Source organism: Fukomys damarensis, unplaced genomic scaffold (assembly GCF_012274545.1).
Source record: "Fukomys damarensis isolate Sample0158 unplaced genomic scaffold, DMR_v1.0_HiC HiC_scaffold_32, whole genome shotgun sequence".
Classification (NCBI taxonomy): domain Eukaryota; kingdom Metazoa; phylum Chordata; class Mammalia; order Rodentia; family Bathyergidae; genus Fukomys; species Fukomys damarensis.
In genome coordinates, this window is record NW_022900944.1 from 30,039,812 (window position 1) to 30,054,723 (window position 14,912).

General features: G+C 40.8%; 1 long non-coding RNA gene across 1 annotated transcript; it reads left to right on the top strand.

The window, feature by feature from the left end:
* Positions 1-1,095: 1,095 nt before the first annotated feature.
* LOC104853947 lies at positions 1,096-14,609 on the top strand. The gene is made up of 3 exons (XR_777935.1): positions 1,096-1,154; positions 12,748-12,864; positions 14,541-14,609. It is a non-coding gene; the product is annotated as an uncharacterized LOC104853947 (long non-coding RNA).
* Positions 14,610-14,912: the final 303 nt, after the last annotated feature.

Genomic DNA, 14,912 nt, shown 5'->3' on the forward strand with positions numbered 1-14,912 from the left:
TCTTAAGTGAAATAAATAAGCCACACATGTGTAAATACCAAATAGTTTCTCTGGTGTGAAAAACTATAATAGTACACAAAATCCTAATGGGAAAATTAAGAGTGTGAAATAGGAAGAAAAGGGCTAAAGGTGTAGGGAAAGTGGGAAGGGTAGGGGAAAGGAAATAAGGGAAAAGAAAAAATATGAGAAAATGGAAACAAAGAGTTTGTAAATGGGGAGGGAAGGAGGGGGTGAAGGGAGGGCAGAGACAAGGGGAAAAAATGAGAACCAAGAACTTTCATGTGAAGGTACAGGATCCCATTAATGAATGTAACTGAACTGTGAACCTAGATTATACCAACAAACTAAATAAAAAGAAAAAAAATACTATTTTCCCAGCACTGTTGTCAAGACATCTGGAGCATACTGATAAACAGGTTTACCCAGTGTCTGTACCTATTACCATGAGGAAGAATCGAGGGATTTTAGTTTCATGTGAAGAGTGAATACTAGGTGCATTCTGGTACTAAACTAATTTTGAAAGAAGACAGCTGTTTTTTAAACTTGTGTTTAAGAGAACATGAATCCTATGAGGTTCAAACTAATGCCTCTCTCCAATCTGTGTCAGTCCACAGGGGTGGTGCACAACCTCCAGATCCACAAAGGGCCTCTGAGAGCTAACAGGAGCCTGAGCTGTTAGGTGTCACACTTTACTCTCAGGAGAATGGGTGAGAAATTTCAAGAAGACAGATCTGTCATGTAATTGTCCATAAAAATAAAGAACCATTGCACAGACTCCTGGTTGGAGAAATGCTGCTCAAACAGAAAAGGAGTTGTGTGACTCTTGTGTGGTAATAAGAAAAAGATGGGAACAGACTTGATGGTAATTTTCCTGCAACATTCTGGTCACGCATCACTGACTCTGGTGTATATGAGCATAAAGGGTGTCTCCAGTAGTAACTACTTTGACTCACAGGCCTCATTGTGTTCTTACTCCATACCCAGACTATGATGACCAACCATGTTGCAGACACTCAGTACGGAACATGGAGTCCCTAGTGGTTGACATGGATGCTTTTCTCCCCAGGAAGTTTCCTTCATATAAATTTTTGCGGTAGAATTTGGTTATTAAGTCTTATCTCTGTATGTCCCTCAAAAGCCTAATGGGCTCATAGGTGAGGCTTTGGGAAGTGGCTGCATCATAGGTATGTGATGCATGGTGGTTGTGGGCAATGGGATTACTGCAATGTGAAGCCCCAACTTGGGTGTGGGTGGCACCAACCAATAGACTTGTAATCTGGATACAATACAAAGTAAAAGAAGGAAGGAAGGCTAGCTGCTTTATGCCTCCTGCCTGCCCTGTCATGGACTGTTTCTTCTCTGTCATGCCCCTCTGCCATGCTGTACTTCTTTGGAGCCAGCCAATTATGGACTGAACCCTCTACAAACTGTGAGCTAAAATAAATTTATCCTCTTTTAATTGGTAGGTACCAGGTATTTTGTGCCAGCAAGGAGCAAGTAATTAAGACATTTGGTTTGCACTTCAGTTTCTTTAATCTGATTTCAGGTGTAATTCCCATGACCTACATCTCTCCTGGATGTTCACCCAAACAGCGCTGGTGAGAAAAGAAGATGTCAAAGTCTGAATCATGGTCATAGTGTACTTGCTGTTACACCCTTGATGGGCTCCTGAAAAAAAAAAAAGAACAATCATAACCATAATTCATCTTGGAACATTTTTATCACTTGCAGATCTTGTACTTGTTTGTAATGAACTCTTGTCCACACCTCCCATTCCCAGGCAGCCATTGATCATTTTCTGTTTTCACAGATTTGCCTTTTGTCTCTATAGATCTGTTTATGTTTCTATAGATTTGCCATTTTGTATAAATGCCATGATCTATGACATAATCTTCTACATCTGGCTCCTTTCACTTAGCATAAGGTTTTATGAGATTTATCCATGTTGTAGTATGCATCAGTACTTCATTCCTTTATATGGCCAAATAATAGTCCATTGAATGGATATACCCCATTTAATTTATGCATCTATTGAAGGATATTTGTGGGGTTTACATTTTATGGCTATAATGAATCATGCTGCTATGAATTTTCATGTACAAGCCTTTGTATAGACATATCTTTTCAATTCTCTTAGGTAGAATTGCTAAGTCACTTGGTAAATTTATGTTCCTCCTGATGGGATCCTGAACAGCCTCTGAGGCAACCTTTCCCTCAGTCTGTGTGAGTAATAAAGGGACAGCCTGAGGGCTTACCTTCCATGAGTTTATATCCTTCATTCCCCTCCTACTAAACCTTTTGAAATTCTGTTCACCTATACAGTGAGGACAGCTTTGCAGTGTCCACGTAGGGTTGCAATTTCAATTGTATGACTCTCTAATATCAGAAGATGTGAAACATCTTGAAGGACTGACATCATGAAAGATGGTAATGTGCTATCACTGCCATCATTAGCATTATTGGCTTGTCATCTATGACTTAAGATGATGGGATTTTAAGATTTATCTGGTAGATCAGGAAGTACCCAAGATCTAATGCAAAAAGCCTTTGACTTTAATGGCTGGTCCCCTTATTTCCCCTTCTTGATATGGGATCTTCCATAAAATGAAGATTCACTTTAAAAACTTTAAAAAGCCTTATCCTCCAGAATTATCCCTTATCCCTATAGAATTGAGCTGATTGGTAGCACATTTAACCTAGGCCCTGACAACTGTGACATGGCTGTAACCTGACCCTAATTCCCATCTAGAAAGGTTGCATACCCCAAGAGAAGCAGTGAAGAACCAAATATGCTGAAAGATAGGCTGTTTCATTTTACTCACTTATTCTATTCCACCTGAGTTACATTCGTGAAGAATTTTGATATATTTTTTGTAAATAGAAATCATAAATAGTACAGCACATAGCTATTTTTCAAGGTGCATTTATATTGATGATATCATTAGGTTATTAAAACTTGTGGCCGTGGGCCAGTGGTTCATTAAAATCACCTGGGAACTGGGAACGTCTGTTCACATTCAGTGCCTGGCACCCTCCCGCGTACTCCCAGTAGACCCCGAATGAATTCAGGGAGGTGCTCTGAAATCTGGATTTCTTTTATTTCCCAGGTTGTTCCCATGTATAAGCAGAATCCAGAACTGTTGCTACAGACTACAGAAGACTTGGTAGAGGCTATTTTCTCTATTCTTTAGTTGAAAGTCTGGGAGACAGGTTGTAGTCCTTGTTTAAAATCATATATCAAACTTTTGTTGCCTCTGGGATTTGAACCCAGGCTTCCAGGCTCAGTCTTGTGCACTGTTTTCTACACAACATTTTCTAGAAGCGAAAGAAAAAAGAACTATAATGGAGGGGGAATATGTTGAATCCTTAGCAAAAAAAAAAAAGCACCAGTGGATGACTACACTAGTCTTTACCTGGAATACATTCAAGGGAGGATCTCACCGTGCTTTCCCATGCCTATGCCAAAACCAGGGTCTGACTTGTTATAAAAATGCTTACTCTGAAGTAGTGGAGATTCTAAAGGGATAGATAAATCTATAAGCAAGACCACTGAATTGGTAAAATGCCCAGCTCAGCAGTTCAGAGCCAAACACAGAAAGGCTTTGGGAGCAGGTGAGTGCTTTTATTATGGTAATCAGCTCTGGGCCCAAGAAACGATAAGGTCACTGATGTCCCTGGGATGCTCCAGAGCAGGGGTAGAAGTGAGTCTGCATGGTGAACACAGGGATATATGACAGGCAGCACACGGGTGGGCCACGACATTGACCTCTTTGCAAGCAAGGCCTGGCAATTTTTAGCCAATTTGTGAGCCAGTGGAAGGAAATGCTGAACTGGAAGAAATGCTCTGGAAGAATCATTAGATTTGAGAATAAAGTGGAAATTCAAGATCATCAAGCCAAGCCTCTCATTTTATCGATTAAAGAAAATGAAACCCAGAGAGAAGTTATTTGCTTCAAGGCCATCGAGTTAAGGGAAGTGGCAGGTACATCTCTCTGCCTCATGGTTCTTCCATCACTAAAGCCAAACAAAGCAGAAATGACAGGCAAAAGGCAGACTAGCCCTGACTACTGTCAGAGACTTTTCTCCCCTCTTCCCACTAGCCCTCTCTACTCTGCCTGGGGAGTGAATTGCCATTTCTGCTTCTACTCTGTGTTTAGAGGCTGTAAAGAACACTGGGAATCTAGACTCTGGCTCTGGTTTTGTTGTATGTCTTGGAGTAAATTGCCTCTGGGCTTCAGAGTCTCCTTGTGTAAAACGATAAGTGTGAAATACAATTCCTCACCCACTACCCAAAACAGGGATGAGTAAGCTAAGGGTCAAATCTGTCCAAAGGCACTGAGTCATTGGGATAAATTCTTGCAATGGGGATAAGCATTACTTGTAATGTTGCTACTTCATTTGTGTTCATGGCTCTACAAGGCAAGGCAGGGGTGACCTGGACTGATCAAAAGCTAATGTTTCCACCTGGCTTCCCAGTTCCACTTTGGAGTGGCATTTGTATTACTGCATGCCCATATCTATACATTAAGGGGACCATATTTTTAAGCTTTGGGATTTTTATACCCCTTCTTCATCCATCTGAACAGCTCTTACTAAGCCCAGTGATGAAGCTTCAATCACCCATTAGGCATCACAATCTCAAGTCAGGAAGCAGAATTGTGTTAGGTGCAGAACCAAGGGGACTTAGAGCTATTAGACAATTCTTAAATACATCATAAATATCTATTTCCAGGAAGATTAATAGTGATAAGAATGTTCATTTCTTAGTGAAACGTTTTTTTTTTTTTCATTCTCTTGATACTTAACCTATCCACATGGATGAGGTTAAGCTGTGCACCATAATGGGGGACTATTAAGACACCCATAATTAAAATGACTTTTTTCTGGAGCATTCAGGGAAAATTATAATTTTTTTCTTTTAACCACTCTAAAACATAGTAACAAAATAATTTGAAAAGATATTTCCATCCTAATTCTATCTCTCTTAAAACCACATAAAAGATGGATTTTAATACAGGGTGACCATACTTGGAGTCACAAGGACACCTGGAGAAATTACTTCAAATGTAGGTTCCCCAGGACCAACTCATATATACATTCTGCTTCTTAAGAGTTGGAGTCAGGCTCAGAATTGCACTTTTAAGACAGGGTCTTGCTATATATTTTAGACTGGTCTTCAACTCACTATGCCAGGCTGCCCTTGAACTTGGGGCGATCCCACGGCCTCAGCCTCCCTAGTGCTAGGATTACAGGTGTGAGCCACCACACCTGGATTTTGCCCTTTTAATAATTCCCCAGGTGCTTGAATATTAATCATCAGAGACCAAGCTTTGAGCAGTACCACAACAGTATGCTCAATTCCACTCATATTTTCTCCTACAGAGATGGGCATGGTGGTTCACGCCTGTAATCCTTGCCCTTAGGAAGCTGAGGCAAGAGAAACATAGTGAGTTTGAGGCCAGCTCCATAGTGAGACTGTCTCAAAAAAATAAAATATTTTCTCCTAAAATGCATAGCTCTCAGTCTTATTCTGTGCTCCAGCTTCATGTTATCTGCCTCATATTTATGTACATTACATATACGTATTTCAACCTAGTAAAATTTAAAAGATCAGAACGTAAATCCCAAATCCTCTTTTAAACAAACTTATTCATGTGGAATCTCATAATATCCCTAAGGGGCCAAAGGGAATTTTAGCATCCACTGTGTTTTACCATATTGTTTTCTCCTAGTGTTGAGAAATTTCTATTTAAATCCAAAGATTAAAGGGCCCAATGTTCACCATAATATCACCAACAATGGATTAAAATTTATTTTTACTTCGTGCTGCTAATTTATCCAGTGTAAAATTGCATCTTAAGGTAGATTTAATTTGTGCTTTTCACATTTCTGGCGAAGATTAATATGCCTCCATGTTTTCTATTTATGTATTGTATTGTTTTGTTTTGTTCCTATTTATAAGATTCCCAGAGTTGTAGTTAAACTTTTCTGTCTCTTTCTGGGTTCAGGGCAAGGATTTTGCTACTTTCTTTATTGTCAAGATGACTAATACTTAACAAAGAGGAAACCAAGTGCCAGTTGATGGATAAGGGACTGAGGCTTCATTCAGCACCCACGGCTGGTACACTTGGTCTAACTACACCAAGGCAAAACCTTCCAGATGGGAAACACTGAGGAAGCAAGGTACTTCAAGCCAGGTTTCCTGCAGATGGATTCTGAGACCAGGATTTGTGTGCAGGAGATTCTTGGGGTGGGGGTGCTTTCTATGCTGTAACTGGCAGAAGAACACAGTTCAGAGTTGCAGTCTCAGCCTTGGTCCTAGAGATCTCTAAAGCCGGGATGAGCAGTCCGAGTTCTCAGGCCAAGGCCTTTTTTCTTTGTAATCACATGGAACAGTCATTCAGTAAGAATGGATTATCAGTACGGGTGAGGCAACACTCATCAGCTGAAGCCAAATCTCAGCAAGGCACTTATCTATGAGTTGTCAGTCACTAATGCCAACAGCAGCTGACAATGGCAGCCTCACCCCTGACAAGGGGAGCTGGGTGATGCATCCTAGTGTTCTCTGCAGAAAAAAAACCTAAGGCTTATTGAGAGGGTATAGATTATTTTACATGAACTATTGTTCAGGTATATGCTGATTTATACCAAAATGTTCCAAAACTTAGTAATCTAAAATAACAGAAGTAAAAATTGTAATTTGTTCCTGTTACTGAAACCTGAGCTGGGCTAAGCTGATGGTGGTCATGTTTTAGTTGCTTTTAGCTGATGCAGCAGCTGCGGGCTGGATTTAGCTGGGACAATGGGAAAGCTGGGCTTCTCTGGTCCTTTCTAAGGAGTCCCAGAGTTTATTCTCACTGTGGCTTTGTCACTCCCAGGGAGCTTCTGCACCTGATCTCTCCAGCGAGATAACTGGTCCTCTTACATGGAGACTTGGGATCAGGTTCCAGCATTTTAAATACTGTTTCTCCTTTCAGCATTACTGACATTTGGGACTGAATGATTACCTTATTTGTTGGAAGGGCTGGGGCATCTCATGCATTGAGCATGACTTAACCACATCTCTAACCTCCACTCACTAGATGTCAGTAGCCCTCCCCATGTTGGGATCAAGAAAAATGCCTCTTGATATTGATATTATGCCCCCTTGGAGTGAAAAATCAGCACCTATTGAGAATCACTGCTTCAGAAGGACTCACACCTTTAGTGTTATTGGAAATTCTATCACATTCTGTTGAATAAGACAAGCCACAAACACAGCCCAGTTTCAAAATATATGAATACCAAGAGACACAGTTTGTTGGGGACTAACAGTGGAACAGATGCCCATGATTCTAGGAGGGTCACATTTATATTGTTGGAGCATGGAATGGAGACTCATTCTTCCTGAGTCACAGAAAAAGTCACAGAACTAAAATTTGAACACCAGTCGTCCTGGTAACAAAGTCTATCCTCTTTGCACCACCCAAGCTTCCTCAAGCAGATGTCAAAAGGTTACTTTTAGCAGTGAACTGCTCTCAGACTCTTACAAAAACATGTTAGAGAAAAGAGAGAGGCTTTGTTTGGGCTTAGTTACGGCTAATGAAGAAAACATTAATCACTTGAAGTACTATTTTGGAGTTGATGAAACAGAAATGAAGAGCAATATGAAATGTTCATTTATTTCTGAGGGATTTATTTTATTGACATTCAATCATTCAATCCTCTTTTCCTTATCTGTAAAGTTTGAGGGGAAGAACTCTTTTTTAAAAAAATATACGAAGTTCTCTGCTGAGTGATAGGAATAGCTTCCTTTGACTGGGGAGGTTGTGATGGGGGTGATAGGCAGAGCCAGGACATCCTTTGTACATCCCACCCACAAAGGCATGGTTCTTTCAAGGTGGTCCACCTTGTTTTCTACAAGATCTGTAGCCTGTTGTAGCCTCTCATAAAAGCCCTAATTCTGTCATACCATGATCTTCTGGATTTACTGAATAGCTTTGCCATTCACTGCGTAGGCTACATGGCTTACATTTCTAGACCCTCAGTTACTTTATCCATAAATGGGACAAAATAACTAATAGCCCATAGGATTTAAGTTGAAAAACTGAAGCAGCATCATACCTTTGGTCCCGCATCATTCTTTCCTGAGCAAGAAAGAAACTGCTGAGGATGACAGACACACCAGACCAGACTTTCTCACTTATCAGCAGATTAACTCCAGGCTTCTCTTTGTCCCAGAGGAAGCCCAGAGTAAGAGAGAAAGTTACTAGGGGACTGGAATACATGCTATGGTCATCAACACTTGTGGATTCCATACCACACATTTTGAGCAAATTTCTTCTAGTTCCAGTGTATCTTCAGTGCTTTTGTTAAAGTTCTTGCCCTCTGGCCTCAAATAGTCTTTTTGTAGTGAGTTAGAAAGAGGCATTGGGAAACTCTTGCTTGTGTCTTCTCTTGTGGTTCCAGACATACATGTTGGCTTTTCATTATCAGCAGTCATCTTGGGCAACTAAAACACCCTCCTCCAGCTCTGCCAAGCAGACAGTGGAAGCTGGAGATAGATGAAGGGTTAGAACAGAATGAAGACCACTGGTTAATTATCACCCATCACTGGCTTTAATCACATTACCTCCAAAATATTTCTTCAAACAATCTGAATTTTCTCCAAACCACATTACTTTCATTTTTTGTAGACAAAATTCTTTTTATTTTTTTCTGAAATGTGTGGGAACTTAATGTTCCAGTTAATTGAATGTTTTATTTAACAGGAAGGCACTAAATACTGCATGCATGGAATTCTAGTTTTCAATGTTGGAATATAGCAACAGGTTTTTCAAATAAAATTTTAATTAAGTGTAATTTAATATTTATCTGACATTTTGTAAGGCATGGTAGCTTTTTATGTTGCATTCGGGGCATAATAAGAAACATCCCTTTTCCAATACTTATAAGGATAAAAATGTGGATTATTGGAGGTTACACATTTATATAGTAAAAATGGCACAGACTTTCTTCAAAGTTCAGCAGATCTGGGATGATTCCTGGCTCTAGATGTAGAATTGACTGCTCTTAGCCAAGTTAATCTCCACCAGCCTTCATTTTTAATCTGTAAATTTGATAAAATGGCATTGCTTTAAGGAAGTAATCAGATAACCGTAGTAAATACTTTATCACAAGCCTGCCTCTAGTAAGTGCTTAATCAAGTCAACTTTATTTTGCCCACTCCCTTCTTTCAGATTCAATTGCATGAGAAATAAACATGTGGAGAAAAAGGAGAAAAAGCCGGGGAAACTACAGAACACCTCACTGTTTTCATGGAGGAGGTGCTAATAAAGCAAGGGATGGGCGATTAGGTTTTAGGAGGGCAATTCTCATTTCTGTTATATCAAACTACACACAACCAGAACATCTAATCATCATGAGCACCCCATGACCGAGAACACAGGCAGGGTAGAGAGGCTAATTCAGAACTCCAATCTTGCCCTTAAAATTTGTCAAACTTGTGTTTAGATAAACTGCTGTTTGGATGAGAGTGATATAGTTAAAATTCTTGCACTTTGGCCCTAAATGTCCTTTGTGCAGGGAGTTAGAAAAGGAACCAGGTTCTTTCTTGTACCTCCTATTGTAACCCCAGACATATATAGTGGCTTTTCTCTGTCATCAGTCACCTTGAACATATGAAAACACAATTGAGAGATATCGCCTCAGATACTGAGCTAATCATTGAACCAGGTTCTATTTGGCTAATTATTTCCAAATGATAGCTACAGGACCACTTTTATTTGTTAGCCCATTGTTTATCTGGTTATTAATGTGTCTCAATTTCACTTAGGGCAAGTGATGACAGCTCTTGGCTCAGATAGATGGAATACCCAGTAAGGACCCTCTTTCCTGTGTCACAACCACCAGAAGGGGTTTTCCATGCTAATTTGCTCACAGAGATGATAGGGTCAGTTGTCCATAGATCACTAAGGAAGCAAATGGTTGTCTTGAAATGTTCCCGATGGACACCAGTGATCTAAGAAACTCTCTGATGAAAGGAAATTGGTTTAAATAGGGCAGCACTGAGGCAATTAGTGCATCCCCTAGAAGCTATAAGGCTTAGCAGGATATGTAGCTTCTGAAAAGTTAGAAGTGGAGAGGCTTATCTTTTGGAAGACTTGCTCTAGCAGAGCCCACTGCTTGCATCTGTTCTATATGGGTCATTTCCTATTGGGTGTCATTGTCCAGCTACAAGGTCATTGTGGGGACTGAAGCAACATCGTTACCATAGCACTGAAAGAGAAGAGGTGGAGAGCCAAAAGAAACCAGTCTTTTCTGTGTCCCGGATGGGTTACATATATCTTTTTGTAGTTAAACTGGAGAAAAAAAGCACAGGAAGAAGAGAGATTGTCAATCCTCTAGCTTTATCTTCACGCCCGCAACACTCCCTACCATTCAGGATAAACCAGTGGTGGATAAATGAGGTATAGATTAGTAATCCAGCATCCAGTGGTTCCATTTCACCTCTGCTTCCAATCATTGTGATATGGACTCACTGTTACATCAAATTATAATGGGGCTAGGACTACTGACCTTGTGGGATGATTGTTAGGCTAAGTAGAACAGCGTACATAAAAGACATGGTATGGTAATAGCACTTCTTAAATTAGTTTTCCTTTTCTCTCTAATGTCCTTCCTTAGGTCCTAAACTTTGACAAATCATGGGTTATTTCCCACTAAAATCCCTTCTCCCTTCTCCTTTCTCCCTAATAACAGAGCCCTAATTTTATCCAGGGACTTCCATGAGTTTGGCTAAGTGACTATGTCTACTAGCCTGCCTTGCAGATGGGGTGGCCAGGGAAACAGAAGTATAAGTTACTGAGTGAGGTTTTGGGGTGCCACTGTCCAAATCTTGCCTTACACAAGCCTTACGCCTAAAGGATATCTGCCAACATCATACCCAGAAAGGAACAATGGTACGCCAAGAACAATGCAAATAGAGGTACTTAACACTTACTAAGTAATTCCACTGTATCTGTTGATGGCTAAGTCCTTTACTCCTCCAATTTTTTTTTTTTTAAACTGGGGACTGAACTCAGGACCTTGATACTTCTCCAATTTAACTCTGGTGAAATATTTCTAGCGTTAACTTCTACTTGTAGTTAGGAACAAAAGGCACAGGACATGTGAATAAATATATGTAGGTATGGGTGAATGGTAGAATGATTGAATAAGTGAATTGTAACTAAAAGGGCCTATCAGAATTCAAGATGGAGAATTAGGGTGGAGGGTAAGTGCACTGGCTTCCTAATGCTATAATAACAAATAACCAAAACTTGGCTGCTTCAAACACAAATTCTTCATTTTAATGGCTCTATAAATTTTATGTCTATACATCTGAGCAAAAATTAAGATGGCAGCAGTGCTGTGCTTCTTTGGAAACTCCAAGAAGAAACAGTTCCAGTACTTTTCTGGCTTCAAGGCCACCCACATTCCTTGGCTCACTGCCCCTTCCTCCATTTTCAAGGCCAGCAACATTGGGCCAAGTGCTAATGCTGCCATCTTTCTGTTTTGTCTTCCTGTAATTGCAAGGGGCCCACACAGATAATCCAGGATAATCTCTTTTTCTTAGGGACAGCTGACTAGCAGCACCAGTGTTATTGCAATTTGACTTCTCCGTTGCCATGTGAGGTATTCTATTCACAGGTCCAAAGATGATGATGTGGCTATTTTGAGGGACCATTATCCTGCCTACCACAACGTGTTTCTGCAGAAGATCCCTCATCATTCATAGGAATATTTTTGCAATAGGAGCAGCTGCAGTGTGTCCCTCACTCTATGGCAGCATGTCAGGTCTCTGTTTAAAGATTAGAGGAAGACAAGCCCATCTGGCTCATTTTCCTGGCATGGCAGTGTGGGTACAGCTGTGGTCACAGTGTCTCATGCTGTCATCCTTCTGATGCAGACTCCTAGTCAGCAATTTGGACAAAAGATGAGAGGGTAGGCCAGTCACGCCCAGCAATTTTTTTGAGGGTTCCAGGGCTTTCCTAACCTTATAACCCAAGGCTTTTGGCCATGTGGAGTTGATTTTATAGAAGTTCAGAAGAAGTTAGGGAGGGGAAGAGCATTTATTAAACCAGAATCCATCTCTCTGTATTCATTTTCACATTTCTTCCCTTTAATCAGACATGAGATTCAGGTTGCAAAGTGGGACACTGATGTTCTCAGAAGAGAAGGCAACTAGGTCAGGGCCACATAGCCACTGAATGACAAAGCAGAAACTGGGACCAGAGATAGTCTATCCAGTTTACCCTAAGTGAGTCTGTTTCCCCACCAGCTCCCATGGTCAGCCATGGCTTCTAATGCAAGAGCAATCTCATTTTGTCTTTACATGTGACTTACTTCCTTTCTATGAATCCTCAGGCTGCTTCCAAGAATGCCTATGTCAGCCATTCCATAGCCAGTGGTGTCTGTACTGTGTCTATCATGGGTCTCTCAGTTGATCTTGGGCTCAAAAGGAAAATTTCAATTACAGCTGTCCTCTACCTCCCTACCTCTACCACCTGTGTTCCACCCATAATATCCTTCCCACCATGGGCCATATTCAAATCTTTGCTGCTTTGAAAACAATGGGACACTTGGAGTTGACTCTATTCAACAAGTATTCTCTTTTTACTATTTCATCTTAGTATTGCAGCCCCAAAACAAATTAACTATCACTCCCTCAAAACTACCATGATTTTTTAAATTAACTTTTTAAAAACCCTTTATTTTCTTACTCAGGTTCCTAACTAAAACTGCATCACAAGAAATGCCACCTGTCTCTTCAATTAAAAAGCAGAAGATAAATTGTTGGACCTTGAATCATTGCTGATGCTTCTACAAGGGATACCATTCAAGGTAACAGCAAAGTAAACACATTTGTGAGTCCAAGGGTCTGTGTCCTCCTCATGCCCTCCAAGCTCTGCCCACTGCCAACCTAAGGAGCATATGGAAGTTTTATGCCTAGCTGAGCATTGCTAAACACTATTGTTTAAACAAAAAAATATTCTTAGGTCAAATATCAGAGATTCAACAGATAATTACAATTAATCCCTCTCAATTTTCCTCCTCCTGCTGCCCTGCACACTGGAAGTAAACTTTGTTCTTACTTTCTAGGATCCTCCCAAGTAGGAAAGGACTTCCGTCCTGCCCATGGAATTCTCTAAATAAAAGATCACTGTCACTATTCTGTGAGGGCAGCAACTGACAACAGATAAAGTGTATGTTTCCAGGCAAATATGCCTGTTTGTAGCTGCATCCCTCCCTTTTCAGGAGGGCTAAAAATGACAAGGCATCAGTGGACTGATGAATATAGAAGTAGTGTAAAGGGCTTTGCTCATCACAGCATGAACCTAACTTTGGGATGCTGAACTTAGTACCTACTGCTACCAGGAACCTGGGTGCGGCCCCATTTCATTTAATCTTCACACAACCCTCTGTAGTATATATTTAATTTAATGGCTAATAAATTTCAGACTTAGAAGAGTACATCTACTTTCCCACAGCCCCTTTTATAGAATGAGACAAAACCAAAATCTGAAGATAATTTACTCATTTATTTGATCCATTATTCAATAAATACCTACTATAGAATGACCTTGTGCCAAGCACTGTGCCCAGAAACAACCCAGGCCACTGGGAGAAGCCAAAGTCCCTACAGGGCTTGGCTCTCATCTAAAGCTGGCATGGTATGTCCTAACCAGATAGGACATGCTGAGCAGCTGGGGCTGGGGCCAAGGAGAAACCCATGCCCTGGAAAACTCTGTCTCATTTCAGTATTATCCTCCTTCCTAGGGTAAAGGTAATTACAGGATCACTAAACATAATTTCACAAGGCCTTCCATTTTTCCCAAGCCTAGGAGAGACGCCCTAGTACAGTAAGGGCAAACCTTTTAGAGCTTTCAGTGGTAACAAATAGCTCTGCGGAACACATGCCATAGGTTCACCATCACTACTGCGCAGCACACTTCCTCCCTGCCCTTATCCTTTAGACTTTGCTCTTTCAAGTCTGTCCTTCCCCTTGCTTGTTTTCTAGAAAATCTCTACTCATCCTTTAATGTCAGTTCCTGATGGAGTCTTTGCTGTGGCCCCATGATGGATCTTTTGCTCCTCTGTGCACCAGCATCTGCTGGCTCAAATTTATAATAGGGCATAGGGAAAGCAAGTTCTTTTAAGGCAGGAATGGAAACACTCAGGGCTGTATGCTGGGGCCCAGATCAGTACCTGGCTCATAGTAGGTCCTTCATGGTTAAATGGCTCTTTTGGGCAAGAATATTCTGCATGGAAGAGGCAAGGGATAACTGCTTCCTAAACATTTTTCTCACTCTAGGAACACTAACCATCACTATTGCTATATTTTCAAACTTCACTATGTATCTTCTGTGCTACAGGCAGAGTCCAGAATAATTGTTCCTGTTTCTCTGGGTAGAAAAACTAATGTTGAGAGTTACTAATCATTCAGCCAGTCACAGAGTTTAGCTATGACCTGGTCATATGATCCTTATAGCTCCAATGGCTTTGTGCTTCTTTCTCAGAGCTTCCTGTGATGTACTAAGAAATGTATAAGTATAGTCTCTGTTCCTGTTTCCAGCACACACCTCCCAATCTTCAAAGTCTAAAGTGTCTTTTTGCCTGAATGAGGTGGCAGCTCCTGGATAGCCTCAGAAACATGCCTAGAGGCACCATTTCTACAAAAGAAGGAAGAAGCTGAAGTTGATTTGCTCAGCAATAGCCAATGACTTAACCATTCTACTCAAGATGCACAAACTCAGGCCAGAGTGGCCAGGACAAGCTCGCTTTCCCATTAATAACCTCCACAGAGCTCACACCACCAAATTCAGCAAAGGCCTAAACTGAGTAACAGAAACATTTTAAATACTGGATGCCTGAGGCTGCTTATCTACTTC